Raw genomic sequence first — 12,899 nt, forward strand, 5'->3', positions numbered from 1 at the left:
TTTTTTTCTTTAAAAAAATGGCCATCAAAGAGCACGACTTAAATGACAACCTGAGCACATGGAAATCTCCTGCCTTAGTGGAGGGCACAGGCACTATAACTTTGGCTCACATTGACTATTTAGGCCATAGGTATAACTTTAGGCCATCCAGTACAACCAGAGTCCTGGAGTTTCATTGTTCACTTGTTTTAGGTTAAATTGTTGTCCTCCAGTTAAGTCTTGCTCTAGTGTCTTGAAGGTGACTTTGGGTTCAGGAGACATAGTTTAAGTCCTATAGTTCCTATCAAAGTGGAAAGACAGCCAAAGCCTTCGGGTGACTGAAGACTTTACTAGAAGAGCACAAATAGCTCTTTACCCCGGGGTGTGATATCTATGAAGTCATGATTCCTTGTAGGAGAAAGGTGGGGTGCATCTCCCTTCCTGGGTGACCTCTATCCTTGCTTCACAATCCTTTAGAGGTATGGCCCCCTGACATTAGCTCTTAGCCCTAAACATTGCAGGAAATTAAATTCTAAGGACATAACCCCAGCATATTGTTATGAAAAAATTATTTTCACCGTTGCTAATTGGTTACAATCTTTTCGTGTGTTATCTTATGTCATCTAAAAGATATAATATTATTTAAAAATCACACCATCCATAAAATCTGTCATTATCATTTTCTTTCTTCATTCATCCTTGATTCAGTGATACATGTGAATCTTTGATGAGTAAGATTTCTTGGTCTTACCCTGGACTATATTTGCTATTCTCTGGTAAACTCAATTCTACAAATACCTATGAACTACCTACTATGTGCAAAGCACCATGCTTTCTTCTGGGGATACAAAGACAAAATGACACAACCCCTGGTCTCAAGGGTTTAAGGCAGGGTTGCTGTTGTTCATCCTTTGTTTTAGAAGAAGACCAATGACATCATGGGGTGATGTCTTGACATGCGCATGAGTTGGGTTTATGTGAGGCAGAATTGCTGATGTGAGGTTGATGACTTTGTGCAGCTCTGCTTCACTCTTTCTTCTAGAGTCATCAAAGTCCCAGGGGCAAACCAAAAGTCAAGAGGACTGGCCATGACCCAGGGATGCAGTGGATGACCTTGTTGTTTTCAGTATCTGACCAAGCTCTAAGGACCCCACAGTGCCTGCTTCAGCTGCCTTCATGGCCATTGGAACAAATTGTTCTCATCCACCCATTCTGCCTGGGAACGTCTTCACATGCTTGAGGTATATATCCTCCTAATTTACCTATAGGTATGAGGCTTAGCTGATCTGCTAAGACAGTTTTATCAGGGTGTGACCACTGCACATGCTATGGCTTCTTGGAGCCACAGGTGAGAGTTGGGTGACAGGTGGACACCAAAGATGGTAAGCAGCCCTAGAAAGGGCTCTGTAAGTCCTTATACCAGAGGTGCTGAGCTCCCCATATTCATGAAGCATTCCTTGCTTTTTTTTAAGGTAAGCATAATAGAGGTAAAGGTAAGATCCAAAGTTCTCTGGAACAGAGGTGCCAAATTCTGCAAGAAGCAGATTAAAATGTAATTGGGAAATACTTAACAAAATAAATAAAAACACAACAAAACAAAGATAATATTAGATTTCAAAACTAATTCAATATGTGGCCTGCATCGATCCTTATTAATAGAATAGTGTTTCTATTTGAGCATAATACCACTGGTCTAGGAATATTCAGGGAGAGAGAGAACACTTGTTTCAGAAAAAAAAAATGACAGTTGGCCAGCTTTCCTCCACAAAGCGGGCAAACCAAGTTCTATATTCTCAGGCTTCAAACTCAGTCAACAAGTGCAAATAGATCACTACTGTTTCATCACCATTCACAAAAAAAAAATTTTTGAAGAGAGCAATATAGCTCTATTTAAAGGACAAATAAATTGATCACAGGTAGTTGTGAAGGAAGGAAATGATTCCTTCTTACCTCAATAAAGTTTGCAAAGTTTAAGACAGGAATTTAAACATTTTCACTGATGTATACGCTGTTTTCTACATTTTCTCTTTTTCCCAAATGTAAATTTAGATAAACAAAAAAGGTGAGTTAATGCCACAGTTTTTGAGTATGGTACCAATTATTTACAGTAGCCACATCTGGGAGGAAAAAGATAGCATGGGCATGTGTAACCAAAGGGTAGACCTATTTGATTATATAATCAAATAACTGTTGTGGGGGAACCAGAGTTCTAAAACTGGAGCCAAGGTAAGAGGTAAAGCAAAGAGATAAATGGTTCAAGAAGGGGTTTGAAGGCAGGGACCATTCCTTATTTAATCTTCATATCTTGCCAGTTATCTAACCATATATGTTTTACATATATACATACATACATATAAAATGTATAAATAGATATAGATAGAGAAATAGATGTTATTAGAAAAGATTTTTTTTATCTGAGTTGGACTTAGATGCCCACTGAAATCTATTCTAACTATGAGATTCTGTGATCTGTGAATTCTAGAGAGTGGCTACATTCCATATGTTTATACTCCAGCAAATGAATTTTGGGACGCAACTTCTGCTTTCCCAGTACAACTTGTTCCCTTTCTGGGTGCAGCTGTCCATGGCTACTTGTTCATATATGAAAAGAGACATAAATAAGAAGGGAAGGGAATTTAGGACTTTGGGTTGAAGCCTGTTAATTGAATCCAGGTTTGCCATTGCCTTATGGATCCAAAGGAAGGGAGGATATTTTGCCTAGGATCTAAGAACTGGACATTTGTACACCTAGAAAATTACTAGAAGTCTGCTCTGCTTTCTCTGTTTCTAGGGTATTGGAGACCTCTTACAATGTGAGCAGATTAAGTAGGAATTAACACTATCCATTCTTGAAAGAGTTAACAGAATCGTAGATCCAGAGGTGGAATGGACCTCAGAGGCTCCCAGGTTCAACTGCTCCACTCCTATTTTACAGATGAGGAAACTGAAACCAGAGGAGGTTAAGGCACCTGCTCAAGTCATACAGGTCAGGAGGCATTTGATCCTGGGTTGTCTGCCTCCTGAGCTAGGGCTCTTCTCCCTATTCCAAGTTGCGTCCTTGATTCATCATTAACTCCTTTCCTTACTGTTCCCCATACTCAGCATTCTGTCTCCATGTCTTTGCACTCCATGTCATTTGCATGTCAGAAAATATCCCTTTCTTACCTCCACTTCTTAGAATCCTTAGACTTCTTCAAGACTTGACTCAAGTGCCGCCTTCTACAGGAAGCATTTCATTCTCTCTGTCTCTCTCTGTCTCTCTCTCTCTCTTCTCTCTCCTCTCTCTCTCCCTCTCTCCTTTTTCTTTTTCTCTTTTCTCTCTCTTTCTCTCTCTCTGTCTCTCTCTATCTCTCTGTCTCTCTCTCTCTGTTTCTGTCTCTCTGTCTCTCTCTGTTTCTCTCACCAACCCCCTCCCAGCTACTAGGACCCTCCCCATCAAAATCACCTTTTATTTGGTTTCTACCTATATATGCGCATGTTGTCTTCTCCCATAGAATGTAAGCTTTTTGAGGGTATAACTGTATCCTTGGAATAGTGCCTGACACATAGTTGGAGCTAAATATATACTTGTTAATTGATTAATGAGTAGTTAGTTTAAGGAGTAATTAGTTCCTTTACTCTGTGTCACAGGATGATGGAGCCACTTGTCAGAGATGGTGATGTCACCATCATGCCTAGCAAAACCCTATGCAGGTTTACAAAGCTTATCTGGCGGTGTCAATACCTCTGCCAAGAAAGTCCTTGAAAAACCCAGCACTCCAAATGCCACCATCATAATGCAGCCGGCAGCATTCACTGCTGCTTTTGAAAAGTGCTGAGCAAGAAAATTCATCCCTTTGGGGGTGGAAATGGTTTTCTCCTGTAAAGCAATCCTACAATGTAGTTGGACAGTAGGCTAATTGGACATTTTAAAGTGTTCTATAAATACAAACCAACGGTAGGAGCGTATTACTTCATAGTAATAGCATAGTTCCTTCAGAGACAAAGCTGAAGGCTTTCAGCATTCCCAGGAAATGTACACAGGGGAGGACAGAGACCTGATGAGGCTGAGAAATGATCTAGAGTCATATGGATGAGCCAACACAAGAAGCTGGGGGACACCCATGAGTGTCAATGTTTGGGTTAGGAAAGAAGTTATTAGAAAATGACTTTTCCATTTGCATGCAAATGGAATTTCCTTAGTTGGTTTGTTGCAATTAGCCTTGGGATTAAAATCAGTCACTGGAGTTTAAAGTAGCTCCAGGAAACAAGAGCCTGCATTTACTAAGGGCTCTGACATCCCAGAACCATTACTGGTTCATAAGTGACTTACAGAAGTGGAGGGCACACGATCTGCTGAATCAGTTGTTTTAGGCTGGGCCCTGGAGAAGCTTTCATCCCCAAGTTAACCAGGCTCAGTCCTCCTCCTTCTCTACTTCCTCTTCCTCAGAAATGGCTGAGAATATAGCTAATGGCTATGGAAGGTATACGGGTACTACTGAGTGGTAGCCTACCAATGTAACATTGGGCAATGATGCCCACCTTGAATTGATAGGGCATCTCTGGACCCCGAGTACAGTATTTCCCCCTGGCTACCCTTATGACTGGACAATCTGAGACAGAAAGGGAAGTCATGTGCCAATGCGCCTATATGTGCCAATGTCCCCTTCCGGGAGGTTAATGTAAAAGGATCAAGTTGCCTTGTTTTAAAGACAAGGAAACTGCCATCACAATGTGCTCCAGCAGAAACAGTGCTAGATCTAGGACTGGGTTCAAGCCCCAGCTCCAGCACTTGCTACTTATGTGACCTTGGACAAGTCACTTTACTTCACCCTTTCCCCCTCTTGACCTCAGTTTCCTCATCTCGGATAGGAGAGGATTGAACTAGATGGTGGCTGAGGCCCTTTTCAGCTCTAAACCTGGCAGCTAGGTGGAAGAGTGAATAAAGAACTGGACCTGAGTTAAAATCCTGCCTCAGATAGTTACTAGCTGTGTGATCCTGGGTAAGTCACCTAATCTCTGTCTTCCTCAGTTTCTTGATCTGTAAAATTGGGATAATAATAGCACCTACCTCACAGGGTCATTTATGAAAGGCACTTTGCAAAGTCTAGTTGCACTGTATAAATGTTTTATATTTAGTTTCTATGACTATATAAACTATGTATTTGCATTCTATGAATCTAGCTGTCACTATGCTATTTATTATTGTATATTCCTATTGTGGATTAAGCACCAGGGAGGATGCTAAGATTAAATTAGGCACGGTCCCTGTCCTTAAACCCCTTTTCGAATATAGTTATTCTTTGTCTCATAAAATCTCTTACAGTGAGTCCATAAGCCTAAAGTCTATAATGACTTTGCTTCAAAGCTTCGGGAAGATGGCAGCTTTTTAGGCAGGAACTGGGCAGATGGATGGGAAAACAATAGCCCAAGCTAAAGAAACCCTCTGTGACATCTCTGAACTCTCTGGTCACCATCCCAGGGGAAAGGTGGCAGTGGTTATGGTGAATTCTAGCTGCATTAAAGCATCAGTTCTTAGCAGGAGTAACAGAATACCAAGTAAAAAGCAGGTTTTCCTCTGAATAAGAAGTATTTTCTGGCTTTTTCAACAGGTATCAATTTTCCCAAAGGAACTGGAAATAGAAATAGTAGGCTCTAAGGTAAAGACCTTCCCCCAGGATGTGATCACTAGACATCTGGCCCTAGGATCTAGGGCACCACCTGTTCATGAAGCACATTCTTGTCCCTGGAGAATGAGTAATGTAATGTAACCCCACTCTTTCAGCAGGCTGTTGTCCCTGGACAGCAGCATAATTCAAGTGAGGAAAAGTAAGCCGTCTGATCTGCCGAGCAAATGTGAGCACAGATGAGGCAGGTGATACCTGGTGTGTGTCTACGGAGATTGCTAATGTTACCTATGGTTCCTGACAAGCAATTCAATTCAACAAACATTTATTTAGCACTTACTTTGTGTAAGATACTCTACTAAGCATTGTATCCACAGCAAGCTATTTTTACTACAGAAGTGTTTCCAGATCTGTAACTAGTAATTTTTTGTGCCTGGCATAAATATCTACATTAACTGTATCAGAGCCAAGAGTCATGAAGAGCAGCACCCTTAGCTGAATGAGGGAGAGGGGAGGAAAAGACCCTGGAACACGAGCACGATGCCATTGACGAGACCTGACGAAGCATGTCTTAGTCCACCATCTTATAGCTTCCTATTTTGATGAATTATTTTTGGTAACTAGATTCTAAGCTTTGATGTTTCTGCATTGGTGAAGAACTCAGGGTGCTTTTGTCTCATAAATTCAGCATCCTTTAAATTCTGGGCCCTTTTTCTTTGACATCCTGGACATAGCTCCAGATACCCCGACCTAGTTACACGTTGGGGTATGTCTTTGTAAAATCTGTTTGTGTGAAATTAAGGTGTCATTATTCACTTTACAAAAGGATCTAATTTTGAAAATAATTCCCAATAAAAGTCCATTAAAAAGCATGCTCAGCTAGTACATTTATTTATTTTTTAAGCCCACCTAATTTAAAAAATTGATACTTTCTGTTTCTTGTATCACAATAGTTATCCCAAATATCCCTCCCCACTCTCCCTCATTGAGAGCCATCCCATAACAAATCATATATTTTATTAGAGGAAAAAAATTCAGCACAACTTATTGTTAAGTTGAAAAAGACCAACAACATATGCAACATATTATACCTGTGGACCTCCCTCCTCCATGATTGGGTAGGTTGGGGGCATCTTCTCCTGTTTCTTGATTCCAGTACTGCTTGATCTTACATAAGTTCATATAGATCTTTCTATGCTTCTCTGTTTTCATCACATTCATCAATGTGATGACCAAGAAACTTAGCCCTGGAGAATAATTGAGAATAATTCTTCCCTTCTTTATAGAGATGAGGAACCATGTCTACAGAATACTGACTATACTGTCAGACTCTATTCATGTGTTGGTAGGTTTTGCTGAACTATTTCAGGGAATAAGATGTGTTGTCTCTCCCATTAGTGAGCTCTTCGAGATCTGGGACTACCTTGTCATTCTTTTTGTATCCTCAGAAGTAAGCATAGGGCTTTGCAATAATAAGTGCTTAATAAATGTTCCATTCATTCATTCATCCTTCCTTTCTTTTTAAAAATTCTTTGTTATAAAGGATGACTCACTGGGTGGGTAAGGGAGGACGTATTTGAGAATAGACATGATGTAAAGACAAGAGATACCAATAAATGTTTAAAAATAAAATTAATGTTTGGCTTAAATTATCTGAATTGTGTATGTGTATGTATGTGTGTGTGTGCACGCGCGTGTGTGCTTTTAAGGTACCAGTATTCTTCTGGTGATGCCATATGGCTATGAATCATAGTACAGCATAATTTTCAAAGAATTGTGATTATAAGTGATCCATTGAGTAATGCAAAGATACATGGTGGGTGTACACTGGCATATTACCAAGAAATTACTTGCATGTAAGCAGTGGCATAAAAGACTTCCTTAAGGACATATATAACCCAGGTTTTACACGATTGCACATACATAACCTATATCAAATTGCTTACCATCTTGGGGAGGGGGGAAGGGAGAAAAATTTGGAACTCAAAATTTTATTTTAAAAAATGAATGTTAAAGGACATATATAACCAGAACACAGCTAAAGTGAAACATGACAGAAGGCCACCTTGTGTACTTAGCTGGCATCCATGAAATGCTAACAGAATGAGAGGAAGGTTTCCAGCTCATTGGATGGATCTCAGTAGATTTTATGAAAAGACATGGACAAGAATGGCACGGGATGAGAAGGTATAGACCTAACTTAATGGGGAATGAGAGATTTTCTGTAAGTATTGTTGCTTTTCTTTTAATAGTATTTTCCCAAGCAACCCTGATTAGTTAACTTTCACAGTACCTTAAGGCTTCTCATTTTATTTATTTATTAAATCACTCTTTTTCTAGTGTTCAATTCATCATTTACCTTTGTACCAATGTTATAATGTACCTACATTATGCACCTGTGGTCCTCCACCTCCATGCCAAGTGGTTTCATTATCTGCTCTCTGAAACCAAGATTGGATGTCGTAATTATTCAGAGTTCACCTTCCTTTTAGTATTTTTTTCATTTTCATTATTTTAGTCATTGTGTATATTTTTCCTGCTGGTTCTGTTTACTTCTTTGTATCAGCTCATTCAAATCTTCCAATATTTCTCTGAATTTCTTATATAACATTCTTGTTTTTGACTTCTTGCATCATATGAATATACAACAGTGGAGTTGAATGAAATATGAGTTTTGGATGGTTCCTGCTAGGTTTACATGTGAGTCAAAGGAAAATTGCACACCACTCTTGATTCTCTTCTGATTTGGAATGTGCCATGTGTTGTCCAACTGTGAAACCTAGGTTTTTCATGAATAAATGTAGTTTGGGCATATAAGTCGTGTTAGGTGCATGCAAAATCTCAAGTGTTTAAAAACAGTCACACAACTTACAAGGCTGGTGGTAGCATTATGTACAGTCAAATGTAGTTGGCAAATTTCATATTTGATGTTCAATCAAATGAACCCACGTTTCCCACCCTAAGAGCATGGCTGAGAGTTTTTAATAGTATGAAGTAGATTCTGAGGGACTGTTTTAGCATCTAATTATATGCAAAGGTCATTCTGATCAAATGAGAGGCAGGCTGAGTAATCAGAACCCATGAATAATTCAACTGGTAAATCTGGTTTCCTTTTAAAAGATGAAACTCCACCAAATAGTGTCATTCCTGAAACAGGGTACTAACAGCAGCAGCTTCTTTAGAGAAGGCAGAAAACATAGGATTTAGAAATGTGTAGATATATCTAGAATTGCTGGTGTTCAGTCATTTTTCAGTTGTGTCTGACTCTTTGTGAACCAATTTACGGTTTTCTTGGCAAAGACACTAGAGTGGTTTGCCATTTCCTTCTCCAGCTCATTTACAGATAAAGAAACTGAGGTAGACAGGGGTAAATGACTTGCCCAGGGTCACACAGCTAGTGTCTGAGGCCATATTTGAACTCAGGTCTTCCTGATTATAGGCCTGGCCCTCTATTCACTGCAACATCTATCTGTCCCAATATTGAGAATACATATTTACCACCTAGGGGGGAAGCTGTCTAAGTGAGGCTCCACTCAAAGTATGTGTCTATCTGAGGATGAGCTGATACAATCAACTTACTGCTACTTACCTGTGTTTCTTTGGGCAAGTCATTTAATGTTGATTGGCCTCAGTTTCCTCATCTGTAAAATAAGGAAGTTGAATGAGATGATCTCTAAGTTCTCTAATAGCAATAAATCTCTTACCTAATGATCCTATAATCAATGGAAGAACTCATTTATTGAAATATAAGGAGTGAGTTCCTCATCACTGGAAGTATTCAAGTGGAGGTTGCATGACCCTTGATCAAGATTGTTTTAGAGGAGATCCCTATTGAGGTATAGGTTGGGGTAGATCAGGGATGGAGAATCTGCAGCCTCCATGACCTCTGAAATACCTTCCAATTAAGAGATTGTGTAACTCAGTATGATTGTTGTTCGGCTGATTTGTTTCTTTAGGAAGCCATTAGTTTTTTGACCAAAATGGAGCAGTTGTCTGGGCCTTCTATCTAGACCCAGATAAAGAAGTTACACTCTCATTAACTAATTAATTAGTCAGCATGGAAGACAAGTTCAATGCTTTCTTTACAAAAGAACATTGGCAATTACAACTTTAAAAAATTATTCTAAATATTTAATCAGTTATGATTACTCCCATTTATCCATAATTAAAAGTTGCAGACCAATAAGAAATTTATTATTTAGTATGTATGGCCCACTTAAGTTCTTACAGATTAAGAAGGAAAGTGAGAAATGTTGCCTCTTTCTCATTAAAATCATATATAGGATTTTCTTCCTGCAGCTGACTCTGACTAGTATTTAATGCACTATTGAATTTAGTACTGCTCTCAAAACTTGCAGATCTAAAGAAGTTATACTAAGTTAGGGTCATGGGATATTTTAAAAAGTATCTATTCTGCATTATGAAATGCAAAATGGATAATTTGATTACATTAAATTGAAAAGGTTTTGCACAAAAAATGTCAATGCAACCAAGATTAGGAGGGAAGTAGAAAACTGGGAAAGAAATTTTACAACCAATGTCTCTGATAAGGGTCCCATTTCTAAAATATATAGAGAATTAAGTCAAATTTAAAAGAATACAAGTCATTCCCCAATTGAAAAATGGTCAAAGGATATGAACAGGCGGTTCTCAGATGAAGAAATTAAAGCCATCTATAGTCATAGGAAAAAATGCCCTAAATCACTATTGATTAGATAAATGCAAATCAAAACAACTCTGAGGTACCATATCACACCTATCAGATTGGCCAACATAACAAAACAGGAAAATGATAAATGCTGGAGAAGATGTGGAACACTAATGCATTGTTGGTGGAGTTGTGAACTGATCCAACCATTTTGTAGAACAATTTGGAACTATGTCCATAGGGCTACAAAAATGTGTGTTCCTTTTGACTCAGCAATAGCACTTCTAGGGCGGTATTCCAAAGAGATCATACAAATGAGAAAAAGACCCATATGTACAAAAATATTTATAGCAGCTCTCTTTGTGGTGGCCAAGAATTGGAAATTGAGGGGATGCCCATCAATTGGGGAATGGCTGAACAAATTGTGATATATGAATGTAATGGAATACTATTGTGCTATAAGAAATGATGAGCAGGCAGACTTCAGAAAAATCTGGAAAGACTTGTATGGACTGATGCTGAGTGAAGTGAGCAAAACCAGGAGAACATTGTACGCAGTAACAGCCACGTTGTATGATGACTAATGTTGATAGACTTAGCCCTTCTCAGCAACGCAAGGATCTAAGACATTTCCAAAAGTCTCATGATGAAAAATGCTACCCACATCCAAAGAAAGAACTATGGAGTTTGAATGCACATGGAAGCATACTATTTGCTCTTTTTTTCCTTCTGTTTTGTTTTGTTTTCTCTTTCCTGTGTTTCCTTCTATTGGATCTAATTCTTCCTTACAACATGACTAATGTGAAAATATGTTTAATAGGAATGTATATGTCGAGCCAATATCAGATTGCAAACTGTCTTGGGGAGGGAGGTGGGAAAGGAGGGGGAGAAAAATTTAAATCTCAAAAGCTTATGGAAATGAATGTTGATCAATCAAAATAAATTAATTAATAAAAACGTATCTGTTCTGAATGTGGGAAGTCAGGTACACTAATACATTGTTGGTGAATCTGATAAATGGTCCAATTCTGGAAAGCAATTGGTATTTATGTCAGTGAAACCACTATGTTGTTCATACCCTTTGACCCATTGATCTCATAACTGAGCATATACCTCAAGGAGGTCAAGGAAGGAAAGAAAGCTTCTATATGTAATGGAATAGTCATAGCTTCACTCTTTGTGGTAGTAAAATAAAAAAACCTGGAAACAAAATGGGGGCCCATAGAGAGAAGAATGGCTGACCAAATTGTAGCATATGAATATAACGTAATAATATTGTGCTGAAAGAAATAACAAATATGAGGAATTTAGAGAAATGTGGGAGTATGTGTATGAAGTCATATGGAGTGAAAAAAGCAGAACCAAGAGAAGAGAAACATATACCTTAACCACAATAAGATAAATGGTGACAATAAAAATCAATCAAACTGATAAATTTTAATGAATAGTCCTGTCTTTGAGACTTCATAAGGGAACGTATGTGTCTTTCTCCTTTTGGTAGAGAAGAGGCGACTATAGATGGGGAATGCAGCTTACACTGTAAAATACAATCTATTTCAGTTGGTTTTACTTAAATGCTGCTTTTGTTTTTAGTTCAAGGAATATTTCAGTGGGGGTTAAGGAGAAATGATGTTGAATAAAAACAAAAAGGCAAAAATAAAGCATTTCACTATATATGCATACATATGTATATATGTATATCTATATCTAGATATCTATTGGAATTATCTTGAATAGACCTTATATACATACACATAATTTCCTCTGATAGAATGTACATTCCTTAAGGGTTTCATTTTGGTTATTGTAGTCCTGGTCGCAGTTGATGATTGATTTATTGACTGGTGGGTTGGTAAGGGATAAAGACATGAGGACCAGTTAGGATACAGCTCCAATGGCCTAAGGGAAGAAGAGAGAAAACCATCACTAAAGGGTATGATTGCAGGGGATAGATGGGAGCAATGTTTTGCAGGTATCCCAGAAACACAGAATCTCAAAGTTTGAAAGACCTCAGAGCCTAACTACTTCAACTTCTATCTGAATTAGAATCCCTTCTATATCATCCTTGACAAGGGGTCACACCCTCTTGGCTTTTAGACCTCCAGTGAGGGGAAACCACTACAAGATGATTCATTCCACTATGGGATAGAGCCAATTGTTAGAAAGTTTCTCCTCACATCAAGCTAATCTACTTCTTTGCAGCCTTAACTAGTTTTTTGGGGGGGGAGGTGCGGTGGGAGAAGCAAACAAAGTAATCTAATTCCTCTTCCATGTGATAATCCATCAAATACTTGAAGGCAGCTACCATGTCCCCTCCTCCCCAAGATCCCTGTCTTTATATACACCCAAGTCTTCTCTTCTCCAAGTTCAACAACCCCAGCCTTTTGGACTGTTAATTATAAAGCATGAATTTAAAGCCCTTCACTGTACTGTTGGTTATGCTCTGAGGACTTTTCAAGTTCTCATTGAATGTCCTGAGCAAAACTAACAGGACTTAGTAACTAATTGGCATTGGGAAGTTAGGGGGAAGCAAGATTCAAGGCTAACTGAGGGATAACAAGCCTGAGTGACCACAAGGAAGATAGTACCACCAAGAAAATATGAGAGAACACACACACACACACACACACACACACGTAAAGGTAGAGGGAGGCTTAGGAATATTT

The sequence above is a fragment of the Vombatus ursinus genome, unplaced genomic scaffold (assembly GCF_900497805.2).
Source record: "Vombatus ursinus unplaced genomic scaffold, bare-nosed wombat genome assembly UNPS02014784.1, whole genome shotgun sequence".
NCBI lineage: Eukaryota > Metazoa > Chordata > Mammalia > Diprotodontia > Vombatidae > Vombatus > Vombatus ursinus.